The sequence below is a fragment of the Aegilops tauschii genome, chromosome 2 (genome assembly GCF_002575655.3).
Source record: "Aegilops tauschii subsp. strangulata cultivar AL8/78 chromosome 2, Aet v6.0, whole genome shotgun sequence".
Lineage (NCBI taxonomy): Eukaryota > Viridiplantae > Streptophyta > Magnoliopsida > Poales > Poaceae > Aegilops > Aegilops tauschii.
In genome coordinates, this window is record NC_053036.3 from 536,366,593 (window position 1) to 536,372,362 (window position 5,770).

General features: G+C 43.9%; 1 long non-coding RNA gene across 1 annotated transcript; it reads right to left on the minus strand.

Annotated features, from left to right (window-relative positions):
- Window positions 1-865: 865 nt before the first annotated feature.
- LOC109782911 (uncharacterized) lies at window positions 866-5,123 on the minus strand. Its single transcript, XR_002237590.3, has 6 exons — window positions 4,671-5,123; window positions 4,477-4,597; window positions 3,385-4,400; window positions 2,724-2,862; window positions 1,993-2,052; window positions 866-1,115 (listed from the first exon to the last, which is right to left on the minus strand). It is a non-coding gene; the product is annotated as an uncharacterized lncRNA (long non-coding RNA).
- Window positions 5,124-5,770: the final 647 nt, after the last annotated feature.

Below are 5,770 nucleotides of genomic sequence, written 5' to 3' on the forward strand. Positions count from 1 at the left end.
GGAGAGGACGGGGTTGTCGTCCATGGCGGAAGCGGAAGAAGAACCGGGAGCCTGCGCAAAAGGGTTGAGCAGTTTCGGGGCGTCTGATACCATGTTACGGAGGAGGATGAGAATGAACACAACACACATCGATTATGCTCGAGGCTGCGAGGTTATACAAGGTGTTGGCCGCAGCCAAGCGAGATCGTGGGTGAGCCACTAATAGGACGACGTGCAGCACTACTTAGACAAAACTGCTGCAGCACTACTTAGACAAAACTGCTGCACGGTCAAAGCTCTACGTATGGCATACTATACAGGAGCACATATGGTATGACTACCTATACTACAAGAAATATGTCAACTTGCGACCCTCACTATTGGCCGCTGAAAGGTCACTGTTTTTCATTTGCGACCTTTTTTTACCAAAAACAGAAGGTCAAAAGCTGGCGGTCGTAAACTGAAATTAACGACCTTCTATAAAAGGTCGTTGGTTCTTCGACCAAAATTTTGGTCACTACTAGCCTCCCCAGACCACGTAGGCATCCAGCGTGGCAAGCTGATGTGGCACAAGAATCAGCCCGGTCCAATTCGGTGTTTATATGAGCCGAGCCCATTAATTCAGCCCATTTATATATATTTTTCCTATGAATTTTTTGTCAGCTTCATGGATCAAGCCCAACGTTGCAGCCTTTTTATTTCTGGGCCATAGCCTTTTTGTCTCAACAATTTCATGTTTTCTTTTTTTATAGAGTGGGTTCACTAGTCAGGTGGGTCCCCATTGTCAGGTTCTAGTACTAGGTCCTAGCCGTCGGGGCAATATTCTTCAATTTAAATACCTAGTATTTAAATTGGCACACCGAACACATGAAATACTTCAAATGTTATCAACCATCAAAGTGCTACATCATATAACACACATACAAATGTGATCAGCATCAAGTTTACAATCAGATAACAAGCTCCACAAGTGTACAATCACATGAGCCAGATTCTGCTACATCATATAACACACATACAAATAGGAGCAGCATAAAGGACTCCATTACTCTCAGAACTAGCTCCAATGAGCTAGAACTATTCTTCCTCCGACTTCTTTGTACTGATGCTCACGAAGAAACATGAAAGCCCAGCATCTGCACGTTACAAAACAAAATATTTAGGAACAAAATAGAAGTAGATCTAACAGCATATTTAACAATAAATAACAGAATAATGGAGTTCATGAGACATTTTAGAATCAACTTGACAGTTGATAGTAATGTTTGCATTGGACACATCCAAAACTAAAATTACTAAGATATATCATCAACAACCATATATATAGCTTTGTTTAATATTACTAAGATATATAGCCATTAGTTTGTTTTAACATGGAACCCAAGAGTATGTGACTCTAGCACCCTGAGAAAGATGTTAATATGCCATCATACTAGCTGATAGACAAACATTCCAGGAAGAATTGATGTTTGTTTAACAGGTACAATCGATACTGCTATCTCTAACAGAAAAATTTAAAGTTTTTATTACATTTTTTCTATTAGCAAATCTGAATATGCTACTTCCTGATTCATGGCTGCATAGTCCAGCTAGCTACACGAGTTTGCTCTCATGCAAAAATTAGAAAAAAATGTATCATTGGTAATTATGCAACTCTGTTTGGAGTCATTTCTCCAAACAGTTACTGCTGTTATAGTTACTGCTGTATCCTAATTAATAGTACTTTACAGTAGATAAACACTGCTAAAAAAGACAAAGGCTTGTACCATGACGTGTCCAGCAAGCCTAATTAATAGTGTCAAACTGTAGCAGGACATAAAAGAACAGTACAGTAGTAACTTAAGCATGCTCCCCTGTAGACACACACACACACACGCACACGATCAATTCAAACCCAAACAAATCAAATCACGCTCTTCATCTGGACCGCTACAGATCCATGTATTAACGCTTAGCATCAGGCATTAGGCCATGAAGCATCTGTCCGATTTGTTCAACAAGACGAGTACATACCTGACTCCAGGTCGATGTGGTGGATGGGGCTGTACTTGAACATCTGGTCCAGGGACGAGCCTGCTAATCCAAATCGAACAAACAAATTCATATGGAGGGGATCGGAGAGACAAGGAAGAAATGAAGTAAACATACATACATGTCTATATATAAGCGGCAGAAGCAAGTAATATAAATACATCCTCTTTCTTCCTCTACAACACTAACTAGAGCAACATCAATCATTGTACACAAGGAGCAGCAGCAACAAGCCGATAAAGAAAGCTCAAGATTTGTGCCTTTTGCAAGTTTTAGCACACTAGTACATGCGTTAAAATGGAAGCGCCGCTGCTGGGTTGCAACAGCCAACAAACTATAGGGTTACCGTCAAGTTAGCATTACAGAAAGCGAAAAGGAAAGTGGAAAAGACATGGCAGCCTATAGTTATGCGGAGAACATCGACAAGTAGCCAACAGGATGAGCATTGTGCAGTTTAATAACACAGTGTATTAATCTGAATACACGTGAACAAAACTAGCAGTGTTATTAATACACTGCTAAATGAGCATTCAGGATGCTTATTATACACGTGAACAAAACTAGGCCAAAACATAGTAAAAAAACTGCTAAATGGACACTAGCAGCAAAATAAGCATTGTGCAGCAAAAAAAGCAAACAGGAGCTAATGGCCTAGGAACTACTAGTAGCACAATGAAATGAGGTGAGTATGGTAGATCTAGGCGGCTGGATACATATGAACTAGTATAGGCAGGCAGCAGCATCTCTTCTCTGAATCTCATGTCCCCGCTCCCACGGTGACCGATTTACTAGCTGTTGTTTGCAAGCAGCGAATCACCGGATGGTCTTGTCACCGTTCGTCTGGCCATCAGGCTACAGCAGGGAACAATGAGGTGTTTAGTTGGATGCAGATCATAATTTCAGAACACATCAAAACTGACCATGGAAAGCATGATAATGGCCTAAGTAGATCTGAGATTTCACACAAAAGTGGCAACTAAACTAGTGCAGAAGTGTATTCATTTCTCCTGAAAAATACGATCCTAGGACTCCAATTGCATATCAGATCTAAAATACAAAACGAAATGACTAAACATCACAGGTCGGAGACTTAAATTAGGGACTACGAACAATTCATGTTCCTGACCAATTCAGAAGGGTCGCGCGGATCGAACACTAATTGCCGAATCCTCGCGTGAAAACAACTAGACCTACACGGAAAGGTAATCGAGTAATCCCATCACAGCTCAAATCGCGCATCAATTACAGCCTAAATATTCCAAACCAGAGAAGATCCATGACGGGAAACCCTCTCCAACCAATCAACACATCTGAGAAACCGCATACGAGTCGACATGAGAAGGGGCGAGAGGCGGGAGATGGGGTATGACGAACCTGGATGCCGTGCTCGAGGCAGTAAAGTTCCCAGCACGCGTTGCCGACCTGGATGCCAGCATGCACAGGAAAGATCCATCAACTGGGAAAATCATGGCTCCACGAGAGGCTTGAGCCTATCAGCCTCCGGACCCTATCCTTCTCCGTGTTCTCCAGCAGCCCCTGCATGCATCATCCACAACAGCAGACCACCACATCAACTGCAGCTCAAGGAAAGGATTTTACAACAATATTAGGTTGCATAAACAACTCTAAGAGACTGACATTGTAAGTTCATTGACATTCACAAGCCATTTGCATTTTTATTCAGAGCTGTGCAACACCATTGACATTACTTTCACAACAGAAACAAGAAACCATGGTGCATTGTAAAATGACTACATTGAAGTTTTGAATCACTGGATTTAGAGAAACTAGAGAACATCCCGCTGGCATGTGTACAAAAGCAAGTTACTAATCCAGTATTAATTATGTACAATGGGATATGTGCAAAGCAAGCTTTCCAACGCCAAATTAGCAACTCCACTAAGAAAAAGCTGCTGACGAATTGATGTTATAGTTTCTGAATTCATAACGGGTGCACGGCAGCTACGACTTGCAAATAAGTAAAAGTTATGCACCAAGTAACATACAGAACTGATATTCAGCTAGCATTCATGTACAGTATGATGCAACTCACATACTGAATTAGCAACTTAATTGTTCAGTTTACTCCTTCACCATGGGAAAAAACATGTTATAGTTTCTGAATTCATAACATACGCATGACAGTCGTGACTTGCAATAAGTAGAAGTATTTTCTTCTACAACAACGTGTAAAAACAGAGGATGATGTGTTGTAAAACAGTCCCTAATCACCATCCCCCAGAACTATCCATGTCTTGAGCATTCAGCTAACCCTAGGCCAAGCTACAAAGGCAGATGCTGACGTAGAGCTTGCCCATGGTTGGGCGTCTCCTCTCCCTGCATCCAAGTCGAGTTGGTGATGTTGCAGCCTTGCAGGCGTGCAACTGCTCCTGCACATCGGGGAGGGGAATGGAAGGTAAGGGGAAGAAGAAAATGAAAAGGAGAGGAGATGATTGGGGGTCTGACCTTGATGGCGTCAGGGTAGCGGTGAAGCTGCATCGTTCATGTGAGGGAGACAAGATGAGGTGAGGAGGAAGACTTCCCGTCGATGGCGTCCCGGTGCTCGAGCAACGACGGCGTGTTGGATCTGCAAGGGAGACAAGATGAGGTGAGGAAGAGAGGGAGGGAGATATGTGACGAGGACAAATGGAGGGACTCACCTGAGTCGCCGGAGCAACGCGGAGCCACGCCGGCGAGGTGCCAGAACGCAAGAGGAAGCTCTGGTCTGGGGGAAAGGGAGCAACGGAGGTAGTGGAGCTCAGATCTGTCCTGCATGGATCTGCTGCTGGAGGTGGTTGGGTTGGGGAAGGAAGAGAAGGGGTCGCCGGCGATGGAGGAGGCCGGGGTTGGGGGAGGTCTGCGGCGGCGGCGGCTGGGTTGGAGGGGATCGATCCAGAGAGGGGGAAGAGGTGGGTTGGAGGGGATCGATCCAGAGAGGAGGAGCAGGAGGAGTCGTGGGGATTTTCCCTCTCGTGTGAGAGAGAGATGGATCTCGCCGCACGCGCACGGATCTCGTCGGTCGTCGATTCCCGCCTGAGGTCGCCGGAGGTGGCGGCAGGCAGTGAGGGGTGGAGCGCTAGGGTTCGGTTTGAGAGAGAGAGAGGAGGGCACGACGGGTTGGGTGGGGTTCACAAGAGAGAGAGAGAGAGAGAGAGAGAGAGAGAGAGAGAGGGGAGGGGGTTTGCTGCGGTTGGTTGGATGGATCGACGGACGGATGGATGATGTATGGATGGACAGATGTTTGCCATGTCATCAATCCATGCCATGACTGATTGCACCAATCAGAATGAAGCTTATGTAGTATTGTTTTTTTAACCTCCTATTTCGGATAAACATTTAACACGACACCCTTTTATACTTTGTTAAAATGAGTCAATATTGTGCACATGTGTGTATCTTGGGATGACAAACAATGTTGGTTTGGGGGGGCTTTCATGTTCCTTGCACAAATAATAATTTTCCATTCTTTGAGTGCCCAAAGTGAGCTTTTTTATGAAGGACCTACCATATATTTGTTGCAAAATTGGACCAAATCAATTTTCTAAATTATTAGGTCATATTTCATGTATAATTGACCAAATGGTTGGGTGTCAAAAGCCTTGATCCACCTCTGGTGAAAAAGACAAATTCCCGCCGATTCAGCAGGAAACGGGTCAAATTTGAACTGTAGCTGCCTCATAGATTGCTCTTTATTTTTTCCAAAAATCATTTCTAGGTACATAAGTATCTATTTAATCAGAGAAACACCAAAAAAAATCCA